The following is an 18,160-nucleotide window of genomic DNA, read 5'->3' on the forward strand; positions in this document are numbered from 1 at the left end:
AATCAAATATAAAGTAATAAAAAATCAAACGTTAAAGTTAAATAAAATTTTATTTCTGATAATAAAAATCTTAGTTTGTAGGATAAATGATAGCATTACTTCTGAGAACCAAAATTCTAATATTAATACCAAACCATGATAATAGAAACCCTAAATTAAAACATAAATAATAATATTTATTCTAAGATAAAAATTCAGATTTAAAAGACAAACTATGGTATTATATTGAGAAAATGTTAATTTGGAATATAAAGATCATTATTAATTCTGACAGCAAAGATAGTAATTTGAAAGGTAAACAATGGTGTCAATTAATTTGAAATGCGAATTATTTTATTAATTTAAACATATTGTAGCACTACGGATAAGGGTTGTTATTAATACTGAGAAAAAAAATTGTTTTGTCAATTACAAACAATATTATTAATTTTAGTGTAAAATTTTAACATGATACAGGAGAAGAGAGTGTTAATTCCCTTAGAAAAAAATTGTAGTTTGAAAAATTAACAATTATATCACTTCTTATACCACATATGTTTTTATTTCAAATATAAATGATTGTATTAAGAATGAAAAGAAAATTTTTCATTTGAAATTGAAACAGTTACATTGTTTATCAGAATAAAAAATAATTTGAAAGACAGTTGGCAGAATCAATGCTGAGAACGTAATTTCTTATTTCAAAAACAAGCAACATCATTATAGAACTAAAATTCTAATGTAAACGAAAAATTATCACATTAATTCTGAGTATGAAAATGTAAACTTTATTGACAAACACTAGTATCAAATCTGAATAAAAACTGTAATTTTAAGGATAATTAAAATGCGAAAACAGAAAACAAAGCTTCTAATTAGAAAGATAAATGGAGATATTAGATATAAAGAAATATATATAATATAAACAATAGGATTACTTGTGGCAAAAAGAATTCTAACGATGCTATTTTTCACAAAAGAAACTATTATGTGAAAGACAAACGGTGATATTAACATATACATGTTTTTAAGAGGTTTCAGTATAGTTTTTTTTGCCATATCTTCAATAACTTTCTCAGGTAATGAAAATCAGAAATAAATTTCAAAACGTAGTTGTAGATTATAATTTTTTGTAAACGTTAATCCAAGTCCATTTCACATATTTGAAATAATTGTTTTGTCATTGCAAATCAGGAGAGTAATAAAATATGTGAAATATAATTAACAATTATTTTACAAATTATTGTTTTGTGTAATTTAAATTCAAGCATTTCTAAGTTGAGAAATTCCTATTTATATCTGTCTCTACACACACCCATCATGTATATAACAGAAATTTTCAAATATGATTTGTCACTTTCACACATCATTGACCAATCAGGAACATTGCATCGACTGCATAATTAATGTTCTTTTCAGAGTGATTGAGGATTGATATTATAACAAAGTAAGTTGGTTGAAGGTCTTCTTATTAATTTCGTTATTCCATACTTTGCTATCACCATTATTGATTTCAAAACAATGTAATATAACAAGTAACAACGTTATATATTTATTAACTGATTACATCAACATGCCTTCTTCGTGGATGTACAATAATGATGATGTGACAGATATGATGATGCAAAATGTTTCTTAGAAATTTCATAGTTTTATGTTAATATATAGAATTTTCAAAAGGTTCAAGTATTAAAGTTATGTCGTAGGTACTTTAAGATGTTTCGTATATATAAAAGTAGTTTAAATTTAAAAGTTGACTTGATTTATATAACATATTTAAATACTTTTTTAAGTTTTATGTTCTATAAGACTACATTTAAATTTCTTAAATTATATTTTTTACAAACTATTTGTATTTTATTCAAAACTAAAAATAAAAGTCCTACAAAAACACATTAATGTTTTAGGTAACTGTAGTCGTTGTTATATAAAAAGTCTTATATTAAAATGATTAAAAGCATTGGAAAGAAGACACCATTATTGGACCAAATTTCATATCATAGAAAATATGTCGTAACTTATGTAAGAAAGTATATATAATTTGTCAGTTTAGTTGGCATCTTGCATCTTGAATGAATTACGTGACCTACTGGAAATTACGCTACAGAACAGAATATTTTGATATAAAAAAAACTTTACTAAGTAGAAAGGTTAAAGTTCCGTTATAACAGGAAAAAGTGTGAGGCAAAATTTATAAGTTGTTGTATGAAGGAATCGTAAAAATATTCTATCGTATTTGACAACTTGAATGTTTGCTATAGCTTTACTCTCTCAGAAAGACAATAATAGATAAATTAGTATTTTTAAGCAACAAATCTAGCATGTCTCAGTGAAGTAATTATAGTAACAAAAACAATAAATTTTAATGTACTTTTTTCTCTTCTAAACATTAACATATTTACTCAAATTGTGAAATTATATTTTATAACAATAAACAATGGGTATTTTTATTATTTCGAATAGCAATGTGTGCTATAATTAACAAAAATACAAATGGTATTGTACCTGATTCAGAAAGCGCGGATAGGCCCTCTAGTACACCTCTGTATTTCGGAACTGGCGAACTGGACTCAAGCCCATGTAACACCATAAAGTATTATCCGCACTTTAAGTGTTATGCGTCATGAGAAATACCCAACACGACTAAAGTGAAAAAAAGAGTGAAGCTCAATCTCTTAACTTTTGAGTTGGGTAAATAGGGAACCAATAACTGGCTGCCCTCCGTCTGGTCAGTAGTTCAAAATTAAGGTAGGCAGTAACTAGTCTTATCTTGTAACTTTGTCATAACTAAAAAAATAGAAAAGGCAACATTTTGATCAGGATTACGTACGACGTCATAGATGTGCTTCACAAGATTATAACGATTCTTTACGCCTCTTCTATTAATAGCCCTTCTAGACATCTAAAGAAACATAGCTAAAGAAATAATTCCTTAAGAAAAACATGTCTGTATCTACCTGAATAGGTAGACAATTAGATAAATTGGTGGAAAGATGAAACTGGCACCAATTCGGATAAATATTTCTATTTGTGTTTTATTTCCTACACCTGCATTTAAGAAACGCACACTTGTTAAGTAATTATTCAACTACACAAGTAAAATGTATGTCTATTAAATATAAAGGCATTGGTGAAATTAATGGATAAATAAACAAATCTTGTGTGTTTGTGTTTTACTTGTAGCAAAACCACCTCGGGTTATCTGTTGTGTCCACCGAGGAGAATTAAACTCCTGATTTAACGTTCTAAATCGATAGACTTACCGCTGTCCCAGCTGGTGACAAATAAACAAATAACAATTATTATAGGAGCATTTAGAAAGACATTTATCTAAATATTTCAGAAATTGCTTGCTTTACCTATTTTTTAATATGTATTCAGAAAAGAAGGTTATTTAACTGTCCATTCACTAATATACACATTATGCAATTATTTCAGTTCATCACTGCAGAGACACCTTTCTAAACACGTGACACAAATAAGGACTCCAGCTAATACACTATCTGTTTGATAAAAATGTCAAATTCGTTTCCAGCATATTTGATGTAACTGAATTTTCTGTTGTTTTTCGTGTTGTTTTTTTTATTTTAGAACTTTCCTCTTACGTATATGGTAGTAAACCAACTTCTTTTGTATCCATTATAGCACATGAAAATCTCCTACGTTATTCTGGATGTATCGAGTGTAAGAAGTGAATGTGTACTCTATAGTTTAGTAGGGAAAACCACTTAATCGTATTTTATTAAGCAGAATTGGTATTTTAAGTGTGGTAGTATGATAGAGTATTTTGTCGCAAAATAGTAGTCTTTATAATAAGACCGCAAGGAAACTGAGTTGTTTGTGAAATCAAAACAAGGGGTTTTTCTTGCAGTAGTAGAAACGGCTGTTAAAATTAAAACAGGAGCAAGGCATTAATGTTCTTATAACAGCAGTATAAAGAAGGTAATGTGTATAAGTGAAAAAGTATTGTTACATAGAAGATAGTTTAATAGGAAATACTATGTTGTGTGTAGTATTAGTAAAGGGAACATTTTCTGAAGCATTGAAATAGCCTGTTTATATTAATAGAAGACACAATATTTTGTTGTAATCCATTATAAGATTGTGTTGTCTGCAGGATACTAGCAACCTTTATCTTTTTTAAAAACTTCAAATTAGACAATTTGTTTTGTAATATAGCAAAAGTGTCAGAAGTGAGTATTATTTTTATGGTCGTAAAATATATTATATTGTTTTCCTAGGACAGTGAAAGACATATTTTCTAGTAGATAGCCGAAAAATAAATTATGCTTGGAGAGAGACATTGTATTACAAAAATATTATATTATTGTAGAATAATAAATAGAAATGTTGTAATTTTGTCTTTAAATTACTATGATAGATTCACTTTGAGTAATGGTGTCATTAATTTCGGAAAATATGGTGCTATAAATGAGAATAAAAGTGAATCTCTGTTGATTTAGTATGCCAGAAGAAACAGTATTGTCTATGTTACAGAAGTGATGATAATAAATAGGCAAACAGCGATTTGTAAGAATATACTACAATGCTCTGTTGAAACATGTAGTATGATCCCTAACATGGAGTCACTTTATTATGATTAGAAACTATTATATGCCAATTTACCATTATATTAGCATAATATGCTTCCTTAGACCAATATAGAAGTACAAACTGTGGTTCGTAAACTGGAAGTTTATATTATTATTCATTGACCGTGAGAAAATATTATCCTAACTATAAAACTGTTTGAACGAATATATTTCTGTAGGTCAGTATCATCTCACATACTACACAAACATATGGGCACCAAATATCCTACAAACAATATGCCCTCAAAACCTGTACAAGATAATACCGGCACCTACTGTCCACATATTTTACAGTTTATGCGATCGTGTTGATCGTAGGATATTAAACGTTCGCACTCTTGCAAAGTTTCGAAGGTAATGTTATCTGTGGAATATATGTAGAGCGTGGACATTTAAATTTGCCCGTAAAAGGAGATTTTGGTGTGATAAATACACATATTACACGTACACACACATATATGTATATATAACACATCAAAACACGTGCGTACGTGTTTAATTCTGCACCTGCTTGCTTGAGATACGAGACGGGTGACTGGGAATATAGTAGAAACAACATGTATGCACGTGCTTTGTGTCGCTTTTCTTAATGGAGGTCTTTCTTTAATATCTGTTTCTTAGAGCACATGAACAGTTATTGTCACTGACCTTAGTGTTGTATTATAATATGTTAGAAAACTGCTGTACAACTTGTTACATGAACCTTTCAGAATTGTCCTTTTTCCCCTTTTGATCCACGTCTCTCTGTTTTTCAATAGCAGTAAGTAAAAAAAAAAAAGTATCCGTCTTGAAAATACTAAATACCTGATCTTTTTTTCCCACCAAAGGCAAAATTTAAATGTATTCTGCGATGTGAAACTTTATATATTCTTTGACGTGCCGTCCCTCCTGATGTAGACTGTTCTTTAATCTATTAAAATATCATCAGTATAGCAACGTTATTTACTGTGCAATACCACAAAATTATTCACATGACTATATTAATTTAAGTTACTAAATAGTGAGTTAAAAGGGCTTAACATTCACCTAAATACTATATGAACATGTGTTCACAATCCGATTGTATAAATATGTTGCTTCACAATCGACTGTTATATACCCTTCACAAAAGCAATCAATTTTAGGTAGTATTACACTACCTACGCAACGCCAAGCATTGTAAAAATCTAGTTCTGATACATGCGTTCTTCCGCGATATTAAATCGGTTGTGTTTGTCACGTAACTTTAATATGATGTATTCAACCATTTGCACAACCAGTGCTAAATACATAAATACTGATGTGTGAACCGAAAGGAATTGTACGTTGATAACTTTTTAGCTATATTTGTTTTATTATTTCTAAAATGGAGAATCCAAACACAATATAACGTTTTACTTAATGATCAGAAGTAGATAGTCGAAAAGTGAAGTTGCTCGATTTTGCAAGTTAAAACTATGTAAAAATCATAAATGTTTTACTGCAGATGAAGTTTTCTCGTAAAATAACGTTTCCAGAAAAAATACTTTCATATAATTTTATGCTTTGCTGTAAACATGGTTTACAAACTGTTATTTTAAACGACTATCATTTGAGTGACTTTCGATTAACCAAGTTATTTCGATCAACCAAGAATTGTGAAATCTAGTTTATCAGAGTTCGGACAGAAAACGGTCTGATATTCGATTGAGAATACCCGGATGATGTTGTTATTTGGTTGCTTTCCTTCTGGTCATAAGTTATAAATTAGGGAGAGCTATATTTGAGTTCTAGGGAAGAATTACACTCAAAATATTAACTATCACATTGTGAAATGTTATGATTATTTTAATTTCTCTCTCTTTTGCCTCCCAGTGGCTCAGCGATATGTCTGCGGACTTACAACGCTACCATCCGGGTTTCGATACCTGTAGTGGGCAGAGCACAGATAACCCATTGTGAAGATTTGTGCTTAATTCAAAAACAGCAACTCTCTCTATATATATATATATGGCGAAGTGGTTAGAGCGCTCGAATCGTAATCTGAGTGTCGCAGATTCGAATCCCTGAGGGCGTTATAAAGTGTCGGTCAATCCTACTCTTCGTTTATAAAAGAGTAGCACAAAACTTCGCGGTGGGTGGTGATGACTAGCTGCCTTCCCTCTAGTCTTGCACTGTTAAATTAGGGACAGCTAGCGCAGATAGCACCCGTGTAGCTTTGCGCGAAATTAAAAAAACTATATTATATTGTAATGATTTACTTGACTTATCTATCTTACTTCTTGTGTTACTGATAATTAGTATTTTGTGATGTCTTTGTTAACTTTTCTTTGAATATTCATGATACTTGAAACTCTAAAAGCTTCTTTGTTTGTTTGTTTTTGAATTTCGCACAAAGCTATTCGAGGGCTATCTGCGCTAGCCGTCCCCAATTTAGCAGTGTAAGACTAGAGGGAAGGCAACTAGTCATCACTACCCACTGCCAACTCTTGGGCTACTCTTTTTACCAACGAACAGTGGGATTGACTGTTACATTATAACGTCACCACGGCTGAAAGGGCGAGCATATTTGGTGAGACGGGGATTCGAACTCACGACCCTCAGATTACGAGTTAAACGCCTTAACCCACTTGGCCATGCCCGGCCAACTCTAAAAGCAACTCTACTTGTGTTCTGCACAATATATATCTGGTGTTTTGATGGCTATAACACAAGTTCAAATTGTAAACAATGCGTTTGTTTCTTTTGAAATCCAAAAGTACACAATAGGTAATCTGTCTGTGACCACCGCAAATATCAATACTCCTCGGACTTATTGCTGAGCCAGTAGGGGTGGGGTAGAAAAACAGAGAAAAAAAGAAACAAAAACGGAATCAGTGTGAATTAGTGAAAAAGAAAGTTACGTTGTCCAATATTAAACCTTTGTGTTCAATTGTGCACAATCTAAATACGTATTATGACGTTTATACTTAAACAAACATTACAAAAGTTAAAATTCAAACGTTACATAAAAGTAAGTATCTTTAAAACCACCAAAGACGCAGATTGGTTCATTTCCACCAAGTGATACTCCTGAACAGTTCATTAAAATGTCACTTCACAACGTAATACTATTCTTAAATAAACACAATTTTGAATTGAAAACCATACCGTAATTTCTGTTGTCATCAAACGCAAAACTCTGTTTTCTGGCATGACTTAGAGATTAGGGCACTGGATCCACAATCTGAAAGTTCAAGTCTTTTCACCAAGCATACTCACCATTACAGCCGTGGGAGCGTTATTATGTGCAGTCAACCACAAAATTTGTTATTAAAAACTAGCCTAAGAGTTAGTGATAGGTTGAGTTTACTAACCGTTTTTCACCGTCTGCACATCTAAATTAGGGAAGGCTAGCGAAGATGGTTTTAGAATGGCTAAGCTCGAAATTGAAACAAACAAAAAATCTTATGTCTATACCGCTATTACAATAATTTATGTTACTGCCCACATAAGATGATGTTTTGGAAGCAATTTTAATTGACAAACCTAATGTCTAAATCACATTCTTGTAAGTGTAATTTGCATCATCGCTAAGGTTGTTTAATTATTTAATCTATCTAGCTTTTTAATTTTATAAAGAAGTTTAAAATTGTGCCCCCCGTTAGTACGGCGGTAACTCTACGGATTTACAACGCTAAAATCAGAGGCTCGTTCCCCTCGGTGGGCTCAGCAGATAGCCCGATGTGGCTTTGCTATAAGAAAACACACAAACACACTCTTTGCCAGATAATATTATTAATAAAATGTTATTTTATTACTATTGATAACTATTCAGTAATTTATAAAACGTATTGATAAAGGTATCGTATAGCCAATCAAAACATATTTGCAATTTTAACAAGAAAATAGCCTTGCAATACCTCACCACTTTTGTAAGTGATAATGAATATATTTTTTCTTAAGTCTCGAACTCAAAAACATCCAAGTACGAGTCCAGACCACAAAGCAAAATCACTTCCATGTTCAGTGGAGTGAACTTATTATTATTATGTCCCCGTTATAATTGTGAGAAGAGTGCCCTAATCAGTATACCATGTCAATTCTTCATCCAAGGTAAATAACACTTTTATAAGATAATTTAAGTTACCTTTTCAGCTCATTTTTATGCAAACTAGGCATTCATGATTTGTTATTTAAGCTGAAATACAAATGGATGGCTTTTTTTGTAAATGAATATGTGATTATAGAAGTGTTTTTATATCGTTAAAGTGCATGAAATTTTACTTAAATTCTTGTTATTGTTATAACAAAGAGAAAATATAGACTAGCACAATGAAGCAAATTTAAAATCAGACTCTCGATTACCACTGAGAAAGAGCTGTTTCCAGGCATCTTTAGCATCTGGAATAAACTGACGGGATGAAACTCGTCTGTCAAGAACATCCATCCATGCTCAGTATAGGTTATGTCATTCAATCAATTCAGTCTTCTTCAAGAAATATGTCGAACAGCTTAACACGGCTGCTATCATCCATTTGATTGAAATCCGGACCAGTGACACCAGTACACGACCGCACAACCGGTTGTAGGGGAAAATGTTTGATGTTACTTGTAACATTCTACAGTGTAAAGATTTAAACATTTACCAAAGTTTCACGTTACTATATAAACATTAGGTACAATACGATCACATATTCTCTCCAAATGAGTGTAAGCGTGTTATCTAAGTGAAGGATCAAACATTAAATGAATATTATTCCTGTTGCCTTTGGCTCACTGGGTGTGTTATTTACTCTTTCAAAATGGGTGTCTGATTTTCAGGTCGAATTTGTGAAATATATTTCTGACAGTCCACACGCTATTAAAGGGTACATTTGAGGCTACAAATATTTTAGTCTCAGAGGAAAGGCTACTAAAATCGAATGATAACGGTCGTCTGCTTGCGTTTTTATTGTGACTGATAGTTCTCTATTCGTATGACGTCTTTCCTCATTGGTCAACTTTCGTTCTAATATCGGTTCATGGATACTGTATGCATCTCTTCAAAGTAGCGGTTTATACAACATCGCATAAGATCTCTCTATATATATACATACAACATCGTATGATATCTTTCTCTCTCTGTATGTATATGTATATACCATATATATATTATGGGTTGAACGATCACTTACCTACACTGCTGGGGCTGGAGAAGGATATACCTTAAAACAATGGTTTTGTCTTATTGTGATTGTAAGCTCGTACTAATTTCAGCTTTATAGTGGCTCAGCAGTAAGTGTGGGAACTGAAGGGAATAACAAACACAGAAACAAAGAGCTTTAACTTCAACTATTTTACGCAGCGTACATTTAGTACATGAGTCATGCATCTTTGCCACTCATTAACATGAGTATGATCTATATTCAGACTAAATAGAATTTTAGTAATTATTTAATGTTTAAAGAGTTCGTTGTCACTTAGCTTGATTCTGAGCCCAAAACTCGTGAAACTCTCTGTACCTTGACTCGAGTTACCAATAATTATCTTTCATTCATGACCCCTGGAAGATTTTAGTTTCATTATTTAAGATCATTTGAAGCAAAGGAAACACGTTTTACTTTGTTACAGACCCAGGTCTGTTTCCAGAATTATTATTCTGTTACGTATTCTTATATACGTTAAATATGTTTTCTTGTACTCTTGATTTATTTATTTCTGTTTCTGCCTTGTTATTATTATTTGTCTATAAGGTGTAATTAACTATAGTTTTTGGTTAATTTAATGGTAACTACTTTTATTTTGCAATGATATGGCTATAACTTAATATATGATTTACTGTTTGATTGCAGATCCTATAGTATTTCTATGTAGATTTTGTAATCAGGATTTATTAGTGTTTCATTGGTGCTTATCAGTTACACGATATTTTTAATGTACAATACGATCTGTATCTGTGCGCTCTAAATCATTTGAATGTTTACCTTTGAATACGAGTTAGCGATGTCATATATACATAAATATGTCAATCACTTACATGTTCCGGATTTAACTCTATTTCTCACATGAATATCAACTAAACTAAAACATATTGAAATTATTGTTTACCAACGGTATTTTTAAGATATTTGGTTAATCCCATAATGACTGTTATTCGTATTTTATTAATGCACTCTGCCATAACGTATAAATTGGCAAACAATAGCTAGGGTTCAGTCATAATAAAGAAAAATATGTTTCTAATATTTTGTCGGCTTGTGTCATATGTTGAACACTAACGCGCATTAACCCCATTAAATCCCGCTTCAGGTAATACTATACTGAACTTTGTTTTTATTAAATAATAATCAACTGATCAAAAATTACTACAATACTTTACAGCTGCATAAACACTCTTTGTGTTATACTTAGTTTAGCAACTTTAACTTACATTGACTGGTGGTTAATAAAGTTAGTTTGAACCAATATTCTTAAGAAATACATCTATTTCTTTTATGTTATGTGTGTTTTCATGTAGTAAAGCCACATTGGGCTATCTGCTGAATCTACCGAGGGGAATCGAATCGCTGATTTTAGATTTGTAAATCCGTAGACTTACCACTGTACTAGTGGGAGACTTTATGTTATGTAATACAGCAACACTATTTTATAACTATTATTGTACACGTCTCTATCTGAACACCTGAGTAACATAGCGTGACCACCAAGTATATAGTTTGCCTTATTTATAAACCTGAGAAGACAGCTCTATGGAACGTTTGAGTCAGAGAAACAATATCCCTGACCTTAATCTTCTAGAAAAACATGGTAATATGCTGTCAGATAGACAAACTGCTTTACAGCACAAACTTTATATACCTCTACCAAAGAGAAGTTATACAATAACTTTCGGAATCCGACAACCAAGCACACGATCCTCCGGCATAATAACACCATCGTAGAGAAAATGTGAAACACTCAATACCTTCACACTTGTAATCTAGCGTGTTTTGCAGTCCGGACGTTTATTGATCGAAGAGTAAGTTAAAGGAAAAGGAAAACACCATCAAGATCTCTATATTTTAATTCAGCTGTATAATTTTCATTTTTAAAAGCTAAACCTTTCTTACTCTTAGGAAAATACTATTTGAAACAGGTCAGATACATAGTTATTATACTTTACATCCATAAAGCATCTGGTCCTGACAGACAAAAACATACGCCTTATGTAGTTGTCAACAGAATCCTTATGGAAAATAACAGCTTAGCCACTTAAATGTCAGAGTTAAATTGCTATTATTTTTAATTTACAACATCTTGTCGTGTAATTGAAGGTGTATGTTGTGTACTTAACATATGTTTACGCAATTTCCGCACTCACATTGTATATTTTCAGTTTCTCGTGGTCTCTCTTGCTAGTTTGCTATACATGTGCAAATCTCTAAATTTTGTATTAATCAACATCATGCTAAATCAAAGCATTAAATCTTTCTGAAATGTGTTTTATAGACTTGTGAATAACTATACCGTCCTTGATTACCTTACGAATCTTCTAGCACGAATTATAATTTTGCTGTTTCTAAAGTTTCAAATACTTAGTTTCCTCTGCATTTTTCTGCAACCGAAGCCAGCATTGTTTGTAGATCGCATCTTGTTAAGAAAACTGAGTTCTTTCTTTCTACACTTCTGATCACAAGGATTAAATTGTTATTCGGTTAGAAACACGTGATGCTTTTCTTTAAGACGATTTTAATTAGAAAAGAATGCATATTTTATCACTTTTATTACATTTTAATCTTTTACGGTTTAATAACTTCTAAAATGTTTGATATGCATCCATATTTTATTTTATTTCCTTATAACTTTTCGATGATAGGAAACTTAAGAATGAAGATAAAAATATAAATTCTGCATGTTATATTTATTTTAAGTTACTAAACATTATCATAACTTAAAAAATTCTCTATAAAGTACAAAGGTTTCAAGAAACTACTTGTAAGTATTATATTTCAGATAAATACAAGTAATTGGAATTGCTAATAATATCTAATACAATATAGAAGTTTCTCTTTTTTTTTTGCTTACTGCACGAGTGTGGCGGGAGCGGAAGAATGGACGTATTATGCAGTTCTTTTCGTTATAATAGTCTTATATACATATACAGTACTTTATTTTCTGATATTTTATGCTACATAGGTTGTTTTTTGTATTCAAAATATCATTACAAGGATTCCATATGCTTGTTAAAACATTAAAGACGTTATGTGTAATTTTATGATAAAGATTACATGGTTGAAAATTTCTTATACAACACTCGGTAACCAGAAATATTTTTTTCTTTAAATATTCCTTATTAACTTGATATCCTGAAATTTTATTAAAAGATAATCTTTAATAAAGTTTTGTTTGTATCCGTCCAAACAATAATACTCTCTCCAGGAGTTAGTGAAATTGCATTAGTGTGACAGAAAAACAAATATATGCAACTAAACAATGAATAAATTTTCTTTTTTATTAAAAATATTATTAACAAGTGTGTGGGGGCTGGCATAGCCAAGCGCGTTAAGGCGTGCGCTTCGTAATCTGAGGGTCGCGGGTTCGGGCCCGAGTCGCGCCAAACATGCTCGCCCTCCCAGCCGTGGGGGCGTTATAATGTGACGGTCAATCCCACTATTCGTTGGTAAAAGAGTAGCTTAAGAGTTGGCGGTGGATGGTGATGACTAGCTGCCTTCCCTCTAGTCTTACACTGCTAAATTAGGGACGGCTAGCACAGATAGCCCTCGAGTAGCTTTGTGCGAAATTCCAAAACAAACAATTAACAAGTGTTTAAATTACAGAGTACATTTACGAGATATTTCTTTTTTTTCATTTGGAGAAAATCTTAGAAACTATCCCTCTTTGCTAATTGAAACAAAAACAAGAAAAGATTTACCTATTGGGTTTGACCAGATGATGCATGCAACATAGAAATATATTTTCTTATTTACAAACATACATGTAATTTGATTTTAAGATAAGATAATCCTAAACAAATGAGTGTTAATCATTAAAACTAAAAGATGATCAGGATTTCACGTGGGGTTTTAAAAGCTATGAACGACATTTTTATAATATATATTGGAAAGACAATTTAGTTAGAAATGTTTTGATATTTTCACGTTCGTTATGTACAATACATACTTACTGATTAATTCGTACTAATTTTATTTTTGAGATTTTCTTACATGAAATTGATGTAAAATTATCAAAATTAAAATATAAACCTGTGATTTTTTAATGAAATAGTTCACATTTATACTTATCTTTTTTATCTAAATAAATATGTCAAGAAATGGAAGTTAATTATCTAGTTGTGTTTCAACCTTGAACTTGATACTAGCCTGTTGGTTGTTGAATTAGCAGCAAGGGATTGCAAAGGAACAAGTTAGCGAGTTAAACTTTTATCTACATGTCTATTTGATAATACAAATTATTATAGAATTAAAAATAGGGTTATTTTGTTACAAAAGTCATAAATCTTTAAAACATGCTTAGAAAATGTAATCTCATTATTTCTATTTTGATGTAAAATCTCTGTACATAAATTTATAAGAATCCCTGTAACACGAGCGCTTTCGAAAGGTCCACTTTTCTATCTTTATTTTTTTATGATTTTCTTTATACTTCCAAATTAGCAAATCAACTTATATACGTTATATTTTTAAACCAGATAACTGTTTAGTTTAAACGTGTCTATCTTACAGGTTAATATTGGAATTTAAGTGTTGTTGCTTGAACACAATTGCGTAATTATATCACAGTTGATACAACCAATGATAACATGAGAGTAACCTTGAAGTACAGATAAGGTGATGAAAAATTATTAGTAAGGTTTTTCATGTTGTTTGTTGTTAAGAAATAAAAGGAAATTTCATATTAACTCTATAATTTTGCACGATCAACTTGTTACGGATTGGAATGGCGTAAGCTACCACAGTTATTTTGTAGAATAATATAAAAGTAAGTAGTAAATTTTCTACTTATGATAAAAACTGGAATTGATTGGCAGCTAAAATACTTTGAATACATTTTTTTCTAGTGTTAAACAGAAAATTGTTGACGCTATATAATAAATTATTATTTCTTCATATCATTTACTTAGCAGCTCCAGCAAAGATGTAAATAAAAACAAGTTTCACTAAGATAAACCTTCCTGTTTGTAGGGTCCTCAAACTAAGAGCAAATCGTGTTTCAAGTACAAAATAAACCTTAATCTTAAATAGTTTAAGCAAGTTGAAAAAGAAATAACCAAATTTTTTTGTATATAAAATGTGATGTAAGGATGACAAGATGGAACTATTAACACTGTTTCGAAATTATCACTGTATAATCAGCTTCATATTTGAAGAAAACTCAAAACATTAACCAATTTATATGCAAAAACGCCTCGTTTGGGTTGAGAAAATATTTTACATAGAAGAGCGAACAACGTTTCGACCTTCTATGTAAAATATTTTCTCAACCCAAACGAGCCGTTTTTGCATATAAATTTCTCAAAAAGTGGGTTTCTCGACATCACTGATTATTAAAACATTAACCACTTTTCAGGAACACTTTGCTAATATGAGATTTAAGCTCAGAAATTGTTATTTGACAAAGGTCGTTGTTATTGTTTAGAATTTTAGAATAAAGCTATGCAAAGGCTATCAGCTTTTAACTGTCTCACTGATTTTTAGGTTACTCTTGTTTGATTGACTAATGCAATTTAAACGTCGTTCTTATAGAGAGCGCACTCATGGGCGCAAAGTGCACTGCACTAGACATCGCAAGCTCGCGTAATTCCAAAATTATTATTTTTTTAATGAAAGAACATTTTGCTCTTTTTATGTATATACGCTTTGAACCTCATTTTCTGCCAAAATTAAAACTAATTGCCAAATTAATCATACTACGATAAAAATAAAAGAGCTCTAGAACATATATATGAGATTCCAAACGTAACACCCCTGTGACACAGGTAAACCTACGGAATTACAACGCTAGAAACCATGTTTCGATACCCGTGGTGGGAATAGCAAAGATAACCCATTGTGGAGTTTTCTGTTGACTTCAAATAATCCAAATGTAGTTATATTCTTTCATGATTTTCTTCTAACGAGTGTTTGCTTACAATGTTTATTTTTTATATAATAGAACATTCAGGACAATAAAGGAAAAAAGTAAACACGCCGGTATCCACTTACGTAACTTTTTTTCAAATATTAAATAAGAATGGTATAAGAAATTCGAATGATATATAATTACCAAATTACAAATGATGTTGTTGTTTTGAATTAAGCACAAAGCTACACAATGGGCTACATGTGCTCTGCCCACCACGGGTATCGAAACCCGGTTTGTAGCGTTGTAAGTCCACAAACATACCTCTGAGCCACTGGGGGGAAATTACAAATCAATAATTCTAATTATTAACCTTAGTAGCACTGCTGAAAATATATAAAATTGCTCAGACAAATCCATACATTTTCAGTCAGACGGCAGCACAATAATTATATCGATCTGTTAAAACGAAGTTAAAATGTATCAGAGAGTTAGTTTGGAGCAGTAAAGATGACAATGCAAACAGAATAGTAAATTTATCCATGTTAGGTTGTTATAGCACAACTTAAGATGATTGTTAAATAAACAGTTAAAGGATTTATTTAGTGATAGTATTTGTAAGTAATTATTGAAATTATTCTGCTAGTAATAATATAGTATAGTGCATGAAAGTTTTCGAAAGTAGTAACGGTAGTAGACCAACTTGAAAATCGTTAAACCGTGATGTTAAAAAATTGATAAAACATATTTGAGCCTTAGTGTATAACAACGACAAAAGGCGCATTTAACTTTTATCGATATAGCTGGCCTCACAGTAAAAGAAAAAGGTGTCTATAATTTAAAAGAAAAATAGATAGTATTTATTTTCAGAATAGATGGTAAGTCATCCACAAACAACAAATCTTAACATCGGTCTGGCCGGCTGTTACTATTGATTTTTACTGGTGCTGGGTGACGCAGTGCGGTCTTTCAGCTGGAAATGGAGACTGAGAAGTAATACTTAGTACATGTATTTTACTGATCTTGTTTTATGTTTTCATAGATTTTGTATTGTTTTTGAGATGAGGTGACCATTCCATCTTGTTCTTATGTCACCCTTAAAGAGAATAACCTTAGAATACACTACTAAATGATAGTGATTTTGATTTTTAAAAAGTTTCATTTTACCGATATTATCGTGATTTTGTAATATTCTTCTACTTAGTTCACACAGCTCATAGTAACATGAGACAATTTTTGTCTAGATTATGAGAGATATGTGCGTACACTTTTCGAGTATGTCTTTCAAGCAGTCTTTAAAGTCAATAATGTAATTCTATGAGCCACGTAATAGAGGAATATATAGTTATACATTACTTGACCTTTTTTCTTACTGGTGTTTAAACATAAATTTTTTCACTATTTGGAATGTATGAATAGAGCACACACAAAAAATACCTCCAACAAATTATATGTTTTAAAAACAGTTTAATGTAGAGCAATGTTATTTTGTAATGTTTTTTTCTCTGTTTTTGTTTTCTCCTTGTTAACACGAAATAGTATTTTTTATGAATCATTCTGTTCGGCTACGTTACTTGATCACTACTGTACGTAGAATATTTGTAACACTACATGACGACTAGAGTATATATAATGGTTATAACATTTCTTGACGACTAGGAGATATACACTAGTTATAAGGTTACTTGATGACTAGGAGATATACACTAGTTATAAGGTTACTTGATAACTATGGTATAGATAGCATTTATAGCGTTACTTGATGGTTAGATTATATACAGTATTTATAACGTTACTTGATCACTAGGGTACATACAGTATTTATAACGTTTCTTGATTACTAGGTTATATACAGTAGTTATAAGATAACTTGATGAATAGGGTATATATAACATTTATAGCGTTACTTGATGATTAGATTATATATAGTATTTATAACTTTACTTGATGATTATGGTATATACAGTATGTATAACTATACATTCTCCATACTACTGTGAAAATTAAGAGAAAACTGTTGCGCTCTTGTGACTATAACATGCTGTACAGTAAGTACAGCTTCCCAGTAAAGTAAGATAGACCAAAACGTTATCATTTTCTGTATTTTGATAAAGAATACACTGTAGGCTTCTGAAAATGTCGAGACCTGATATGTAAATGAGCCGTAACACTTGCTCACTTGCGATATTCTAAGCATGAAATGATGTTGTGGCACTGAAGAGATGATTTACAAACTTTTTAGATCATCTAAAAGTAAGTTTCGGGAATGATAAAGGCTGACTTTTTAGATTTATAAGGAAATGTGTTAAAAGGCATCGTTTAACATTTTCATCACTACTGCAATGTAAAAACGTGTGAACAATCACCACAGGTAAGGTATGCGCAACCTACACTTCATTAACCTGATTACTGAAGAAGAACTGAGATGAGGAAATTGCAGAAATAATAATAATAAATAACGTAAGAATCATTTCACAGGTAAAGAAACTAATAAGAAATAGAATCTTGACGATTGTCGCTAAGTTCACAAATTGATGAGAACTGTCAAATTTAATTTTAAAGTAGTTAGCGAGTTTAACACTGAAGGTTAACAACTGGACTGTAATTGACCC

The sequence above is a fragment of the Tachypleus tridentatus genome, chromosome 7 (assembly GCF_004210375.1).
Source record: "Tachypleus tridentatus isolate NWPU-2018 chromosome 7, ASM421037v1, whole genome shotgun sequence".
NCBI classification, from domain to species: domain Eukaryota; kingdom Metazoa; phylum Arthropoda; class Merostomata; order Xiphosura; family Limulidae; genus Tachypleus; species Tachypleus tridentatus.